The sequence below is a fragment of the Esox lucius genome, chromosome 1 (genome assembly GCF_011004845.1).
Source record: "Esox lucius isolate fEsoLuc1 chromosome 1, fEsoLuc1.pri, whole genome shotgun sequence".
NCBI classification, from domain to species: domain Eukaryota; kingdom Metazoa; phylum Chordata; class Actinopteri; order Esociformes; family Esocidae; genus Esox; species Esox lucius.
In genome coordinates, this window is record NC_047569.1 from 27,193,746 (window position 1) to 27,202,706 (window position 8,961).

An 8,961-nucleotide genomic window follows, 5' to 3' on the forward strand; every position below is an offset into this window, starting at 1 on the left:
AATCATCAAAATTAAAAGAAATAAACACTCAAAATATATCAGTATGTGTGTAATGAATGTAAACATTATACAAGTTTCAGTTTTTGAATGGAATTTCTGAAATAAATCTACTTTTTGATGATATTCTAATTTTATGACCAGCACCTGTACATCACTTTTCCAGTCTTTTGCTGCCTCTCTCCCATCTTTTTTTAAATGTGTTTCTGGCATTGAATTCAAAGTGGGCATATGTTTTTAAAGATTTTTTTTTTCTTCTCAATTTCAACATTTGAAATGTTGTCTTTGTATTGTTTTCTATTGAATTTAGGCTCTACATGATTGCCCAAAACCATTGTCTATGAACACTGTACATCGCAGTATCCACAAATACAAATTAAATTGACCTGATGGACAAGAAAAGAGACAACATGGGGGGAGGGGGCCAGCACAGTGGCAGCTGAAATAGTCAGGCATCGTCTCGATCTGCAACTCAACCAGGAGGACTCTGGACAGGGACAGCAACGAGTCCCCCAAGACAGATACTCCACAGATGTGGGCAAGGACAAAACGGGAGGAGACTGGGAAAATTCAGAAAATGCATTCCTCATATCAACAAGGATTTATAATGGAGAAGGAGAACTTAGTGGAGAAGGAGAACTGACTCTACTCCCCCATCACAAAAATACAGCAGCGTAAGATCTGGGACTGAGACAGGGGGGTCCGGCGACACTGTGGCCCTATCTGGGGGAGGCCCCGGACAGGGCCCAAAAGGCAGGAAATCAATCCACCCACATTGCCAGGCATCAACCAAAGGGACACCCACCAACTGCAACCACCCTGAATGAGGGCCGAGTATTGCCAGCAGAGGACAGCCCAATTGCCCAAGAGCGCAACAGAGAGACAACAACAAGCCAGTGACTCCGCCCCCGAGAGGCATTGGAGGGAGGGCATCCAAATGGCGATGGGAGCCCACCTGGCAAGACAGCAAGGGTGGACAGTATCAAGCCTTTCTGGTCACCTTCACGCCCCTGGGCCACGCTACACCTAATCATAGACCATGCTGTAGAGATGAGTCTTTAGTAGACACTTGAAAGTTTGCACTGAGTTTGCATTTCTAACCTTAATTGGCACAGTAGTGGAGCTCTATGAGAAAAGGCCCTGCCTCCGTCTGTTTGTTTTGAGATTCTAGGTACAGTTAAAAGGCCTGCATCTTGGGATCGTAGGTTACGTGTAGGTATGTATGGCTGGATCATTTCAGCGAAGTAAGTAGGAGCAAGTCCATGCATTCATTTATAGGTTAACAATAAAACCTTAAAATCAGCCCTAAACCTAACATGTATTAACAAGATTCAGAACCTTTGCCGAACTCTTGGCCCAGCTCATTTAAGATGGACTGAGCCGAAGTGCAAAACTGTCCTGTGGTCTGACAAATAAAAATGTGATTGACAGTGTCCATGATTCCCAATTATTTTTGGGAATCATGGACACCGTGTCCTCCGGACTAAAGAGGAGAGGAACCATCCAGCTTGCTAACAGCGCACAGTTCAAAAGCCAGCATCCGCAATGGTATGGGGGTGCATTAATGCACTTGGCATAGGTGATTTGCACATCTGTGAAGGCACCATTAATGCTGAACTATATATATATATATATATATATATAGTCCTGTAGTATAATAATCTGGGTGCTAAACTGGGCCTGCCTGCATTCCAGACCAGTCACCCATTAAAAACATTTGGCGCATTATGAAATGAAAAATATGACAGAAGATCCCAAACTGTTGGAACAGTTGAAATCCTACATGAAGCAAGAATGGGAACAAATTTCACTTTCAAAACTACAGAAATTGGTCTCCTCAGTTCCCAAAAGCTTAAAGAGTATTGTTAAAAGAAGAGGCGATGCAACACAGTGGTAAACATTCTCCTGTCCCAACTATTTTTAAATGTGTTGCATCAAATTCAAAATGGGCATGTATTTTTCCAATAACGTTTTCAGTTTCAACATTGAATGTGTTGTCTGCTAGGTCCTCGCAACACCCCGGCACCAGCCTCCCGCGCCCTCTGCCCGGTAACACTGCGCCCTCACGGCGTAGTGAACTTGAACGCAGCTCTCAGTCCAGGTCACAATCACCGGAATACTAACACCGGAGTCTCATTGTCTCCTCCTATTTAAGCCAGTCCTCCGCCACCACTTGGTTGTGAGGTATTCTTTGTTGTGAACGTGCCAAGCCTTTGCCTAGCGACTGAGCTAACTACTTTTGTTCCTACCGGTTGTTATTCTCTCCCCTTGCCCTGTTCCCGTCTGTTTCCATGTCTAGTAGCCTGCCTTCTGACCTGCCTGCCTGCCTGCCCAGTGGACTATTCTGCCAAGCCTGCCCGTACCTGTACCGTGGCCTTCTCGAATTGTCAACCGGTTACCGAACTCCTGCCCGTCCATCTCGTTGTGATTCTTGCCTCAGCCCTCGTGCCATAACAATAAACCAGACGGTTGCGTTCCGCAATTGGAACCTCATCCCGTGGTCCGAGTGTTCATTACATTGTCATTTTTTGCAGTGTCCCAACTTTTTTGGAAATGGGGTTGTAATTTATAGTGTAGTTTTGAATAATAGTATAAAGTGTAGCTTTATCCGCTGTTTTCCTATCAACAAATTGGCACAAAGTGACCTTGGAACATACTTAGTATAGAATGATGATATATTGAAGCAGAAATTAAGATAGTTCCCCCGACATAATGAGGTGCATTCAGTTCACATGAACATTGGATAGCTCTTCACCTATGAATGTGTTTCTGTACACAGTTCCAACACCATCATCCAAACAAGTTCACAGACAACACCACAGTGGTAGGTCTGATCAATGAAAAAGAAGAATCAGCCTAAAGGGATGAGGTCAAGTGCCTGGCGGCATGGTGAGCTGACAACAATCTGGCCCTCAATGTAAAGAAAAAAAGTCATAGCCCAGTTCTCATCGAGTGGAGCATCTGTCCAGCTACTACTCTCCTTGTACTACTGGACTCTGACACTGCTTTACAAAGTCTGAAAAGGACATTTTTCAGTTGCTACATGTCTACCTCGGGAGCCTCACTGCTGCTATCCCTACATCCCAGTTGCACACGCTACCTTTAATTTGCCATCATTGCACATCTATACATCACACTTGTAACATACATTATACTTAATACTTGTAAATACTTGTACATTTCTGCCCTCTTCTATTTGCCCTTCTGGTTAGATGCTTACTGCATTTCATTGTACTGTACTTGTCCTGTTCAATGACAATAAAATTGAATCTAACAGGTCCCACTCTGATTCGAACCCCAGTACGAGAGTCAGGCTCTCTAGCAAGGAGTCAAAATCCCATAGGCTCTAGCGTTTTGTCAGGGCATCGGGGAGTGAGGTTTTTCACACATCGCATGGCACTGTACTCACTGGCCTCCATTAGATTTACTAAATCACATATTTTCCTAAAACTTTCTCAAACATTCTCTACAGAATCTGAGGTATGTGTATTTCCATTTGGTGGGTGAGGCAAATTGAGGCTTAAAGATATTTAAAGGACAGTGGCGGTGCTGACAATGTTCCTAACTCTAACTCTATCCCAACTCTTCTGAGTTGTTAAACTGATGGTTCAGCACAGCATCTTCTCAGTTTAATTGAACATCCCAGAACATAAAAACAGCCAGTCATTACAGAGGAAACAAACAGTTGGAGCAGGGTCAACCCATCCAACAAATGTGGAATAGAAGTTTAGATTTTAGCAGAAGCAATGTTACAGGCGCCTTAATTTCAACTTCTGTTTGTTTGGGAACATTGTGTTTCATTGTTTATGTTACCATTTTGTTTAGTCTGCATAGTATGCTCCCACTGCCAGTGTGATGTTGTCCTCGCATCATCCAAAGACATGGCTTGATTAGAAAATATTATTTATAATTATAATATCTTAGACAGTCAGTGACGGGAAAATGTATCCACCTCTGACAATATTTGAATAATGCAAATAAAGTTTGAGCTCAAAGATGTTGCTAATGTTAAGTCTAAAACTGAATGCACTTTATAGAGCTTACATATGTTTGTGTGATCATTCATCACTTACATTTATATGGATGCTTTGACAGTACTGATTTAGCTTGTACTAAAAGTTAAAAGTAAGTTTGTAGGTATTTGAAACAGGTCCAATTCCACTCTCCTTTTGTCAAATGTGATTTAAATTGTGTATTAGATAAGTTTGCTGCTCTTGTTAAAAGCGTCAGCTAAATGACTGAAATGTAAATTGGGCAGGCACACCACTTTTCCAGTTTTTTTTCATAGATTTTTTTTGCCTAAGGTGATGTTCATGGTGCATGTGCCCACACTTGTTTCATAGATTCCTTAGAAGAATATTCTGACATATCTTGTTGAATTAAAAGTGAATTCCATAAAAAATACAGTAAGATACTTTCTGTATACTAATAGAACAATTTTGAAATATAATTTGAAGCTTTAAACTCACTAACAATCAGAATATCCCAAAAAAAATTATTTTTGATGAAAAGTAATTTCCATTATTGCAGCTGAAATCTCACTACTGCTGAAAATTAAAAGCTTGTAGAGTTGATCTTGAGTTTGAGTTGCAGTCTTCACAACATACCACAATATAACATACCATCATGTTAAATGTACATACCTTTTCTATAAAAATATTTAGATCTACACACACACACACACACTCTAGGAATACACATTATGAAATTATGAATAGCATGAACTGTAGAAATATTCCTTCGTTTTTTAAATAGTGTTGTGTTTACTTTGCCCTGAGATTGTGACATTATGTAATGGCAGGGGTTGAAGTACCAAATGTGCTTAGGAGCTTACATTTTCTAGAGGCATTAACTCTGTAAACAGTGTTGTTTCAACAGCTATCATTCTACTGTACAACAGAAACTTGGCTTCAAGACACTTGACAGAAAAGAGCCAACAAACAGGGATTACAGTTTTAATACTATGCCACTAATGAGATTTATGTTCAATATGATTTTTTTGTACGTGCAGTTCTGCGTATTACATAAGCTGGATAGAATTAAAAAGAAATATTACATGTAATTATATGAATGAAAAGTTCTGTCTCAGTTCAACTCCTAAGGATAATTTTGATTGATTTAAATTGAACACACCCATCCATGCTTAGTCATAGTACTGAGCTGCCAAGAGATGACATGTCTTATCTGTTATCTTTCGGCACTTTGTATTGTAAAACACCCATACACACACTGCTCTCTCTCTAATGTACACATATCAGTTAGAACAGGTAAGGGTGCAGGGAAATGTCTGTGCCTGTTGCAGTTAGGATTCATAAAGAACAGATGTGAAAATCTGATATCAACCTAGGAGGGGAAAATTACATAAACATTTTCTCAAGAGCTATTCTTGATGGGGATACCAAAAGTAGTGCTGTCAGTGGCGTCGTTAGGCCTGAGCGTCTGGGGCTCCAGCCCCGGATCTAAGCCCTGAATGTATTGTGATCCTTGCAACGCCTCTGAGTGCTGTAATACTGTTTTATGGCGCTTTTCCACTGCATGGTACCGGCTCGACTCGGCTCGCCTCACCTCTACCCGCTTTGGGAGCTTTTCCACTGCATGGTACCGTCTCGATTCAGCTCGCCTCACCTCTACCCGCTTTGGGAGCTTTTCCACTGCATGGTCTCGACTCGGCTCGCCTCACCTCTACACGCTTTGGGAGCTTTCCCACTGCATGGTACCGTCTCGACTCGGCTGGCCTCACCTCTACCCGCTTTGGGAGCTTTTCCACTGCATAGTACCGTCTCGGCTCGCCTCACCTCTACCTGCTTTGGGAGCTTTCCCACTGCATGGTACCGTCTCGACTCGGCTCGCCTCACCTCTACCCGCTTTGGGAGCTTTCCCACTGCATGGTACCGTCTCGACTCGGCTCGCCTCACCTCTACCCGCTTTGGGAGCTTTCCCACTGCATGGTACCGTCTCGACTCGGCTCGCCTCACCTCTACCCGCTTTGGGAGCTTTTCCACTGCATGGTACCGTCTCGGCTCGCCTCACCTCTACCCGCTTTGTGAGCTTTCCCACTGCATGGTACCGGCTCGACTCGGCTCGCCTTACCTCTACCCGCTTTGGGAGCTTTTCCACTGCATGGTACCGGCTGGACTCGGCTCGCCTCACCTCTACCTGCTTTGGGAGCTTTTCCACTGCATGGTACCGGCTGGACTCGGCTCGCCTCACCTCTACCTGCTTTGGGAGCTTTTCCACTGCATGGTACCACCTGCGTGAAGTTGCCCCCCCCCCCCCCCCCCCCCATGCAAAACGTCGTCAAACTATGCTCAATCGTTTGTGCTCCGTTTGTAACAAGTTTCGTTTGTGCTGCTTCGGTTTTTTAGATATTAAATCCGAGGTCACTCAGCCCCCCCACATGCTCCAAATTCACCCAAAATAGTCTTGTTCGTTTGTGCTTCATTTGTGCTGGTTTGTGCCGATAAAAGTTTCGTTTGTGCTGCGTTGGGTTTTAAAATATCAGAAATTAAATCAAATTAATGTTAATATTTATTAGACCTATAGGCTACAAATAAGGCTGACTGAATAAAATAGATAAATCAATGGTCACAAGATCAAAAATAGTTATAGACAGCTCTGTATTTTTGTGTGAAGTTAGTCAGTAGCCTAAGCCTATGAGCATTTTATTTCGGTTTTGTCTATTAAATCTCTAAAATGTTAGATGCTAATAAAGATAATTTAATAGAACATCATGCAACTTCTACTCTCAACTATGGTCATGAGCTTTGGGTCATGACCGAAAGGACAAGATCCCGGATACAGGCGGCCGAAATTAGCTTTCTCCGCAGGGTGGCTGGGCGATCCCTTAGAGATAGGGTGAGAAGCTCGGTCACCCGGGAGGGGCTCAGAGTAGAGCCGCTGCTCCTCCACATCGAGAGGGGTCAGCTGAGGTGGCTTGGGCATCTGTTTCGGATGCCTCCGGAACGCCTTCCTGGGAAGGTGTTGCGGTCCCGTCCCACCGGGAGGAGACCCCGGGGAAGACCTAGGACACGCTGGAGGGACTATGTCTCCCGGCTGGCCTGGGAACGCCTCGGTGTCCCCCCGGAAGAGCTGGAGGAAGTGTCTAGGGAGAGGGAAGTCTGGGCATCCCTGCTTAGACTGCTGCCCCCGCGACCCGGCCCCAGATAAGCGGAAGAAGTATGGTATGGTATGGTTGATCAACATTGATCAAAACTAAGAACCTTTCTTAACTGAGCACCAATAATAATTGAGCATACAAACAACATTTTACTATGATTTCTAATGAATCATGTGAAATTGAAAACTGGAGTAGGTCTAATGATACAGAACATTCTGCGTTTACATCACAGGAATAAATGACATTGTAATTATACATATAATATATAACCGAAAATAGCTAAAAAATAGCAAATAGCTTGTAATAATATTTCACAATATCAGTATGTTCAATAAAAAATAAAAAGCCATAGTGAGCTTAAGAGACATATAGGCCTATAGCCTTTACAATACACACGTGTATAAACACAGCAAACCGATTATGGTGCGTGTATTTGTGACAATTTTTATATTATTAACAAAACACAGCATACAGTAAGTAAAAACACTTACCTTGAAGTTTATGTCGCATCCACACATCCTGTGATCCGCATCAGTTTGTTAAAAGTTGAAAACGCACAGGATAACAGAAACCTATAAGTGAATATTGTGATTTGGTTTGCCGATTCTTTAGGTCTTACCTTGTTACTTCAACTAGCCTACTGTTAAAAAAAAGTGGGCTGGTACACAGTCTATAATTCTCTCTCATTCAGTGTCTTTCCCATTCATTTAGTTGTGCACAAACGGAGCACAAACGAACGAGAATTTGGAGCGTGTGGGGGCTGGTGACATCATCAACAATAATTTAATGTCTAATATTTTAAAACCCAACGCAGCACAAACGAAAATGTTACCGGCACAAACGAAGCACAAACGATCGAGACGATTTTGGGAGAATTTGGAGCATGTGGGGGGGCTGAGTGACCTCAGATTGACCTAAAAATATTATTTTAATATCTAAAAAACCGAAGCAGCACAAACGAAACTTTTTACAGCACAAACGATTGAGCATAGTTTGACGACGTTTTGCGTTTGGGGGGGGGCAACTTCACGCAGGTCATGGTACTGGCTCGCCTTTTTTGATTTTCCACTGGCCAAAAGATTGGATAGTACCTGGTACCAGATACTGTTTTTAGTACCTGCTTCGTCGAGGTTCCAACCGAGCTGAGACGATACCAAAATGTGACGTAAAAACACGGAAGACTTCTGATTGGACAAAACTGACCCAAAGCGTGTTAGCCATCCAGTGTCAGAGAAGGTTTTTATAAGGAGAACCGTGCCTCTTTGCGCGTCTGTGCCAGAAGTCCTTGCATAGAGATGGGTTAATTTCAGTGCCAGTGCATATACTGTAGGACCAGACTTGTAATTTAAACGATCGTACTTTCCCAAAACTGCTCTCGGTTTGGACCTACGCACTGGCGTTGAAATCAACTCTTTATCCCCGTGAGAAAGTAGTAATGTCAAGCCAAACAGAAGCAGCCAACCAAGCTTTCTAACTATTTTTGCAGTCTGCAATGTATTAGACCGAAGTTACTGCTCACGCGTACTTCCTCGCTCTACCACTCATAACGCTGCCTTGTGTAGCCTACAGTAGGCTACTCTTGATTCAGTCGGCGTGGTACTATACCCAGCAATTAATAAAGCAATTATTTATACCATTTTAATCGAGATTGAGGGTTATAAAGGTTGTTTTAAATGTGTTGGCGTTGAAATGTTAGGTGTATAAGCTTAAATCTAACAGAACATTGCAGTTAAGTAATCTTTTATACTGCATGGCGATAATTCTGTTGGAACTTTTTCACTGTTTTTCAAACCATGTTGTCCAGATTTAGTTTACTTTTGATTTGCCATTCAGTTTTTTAATTTAAT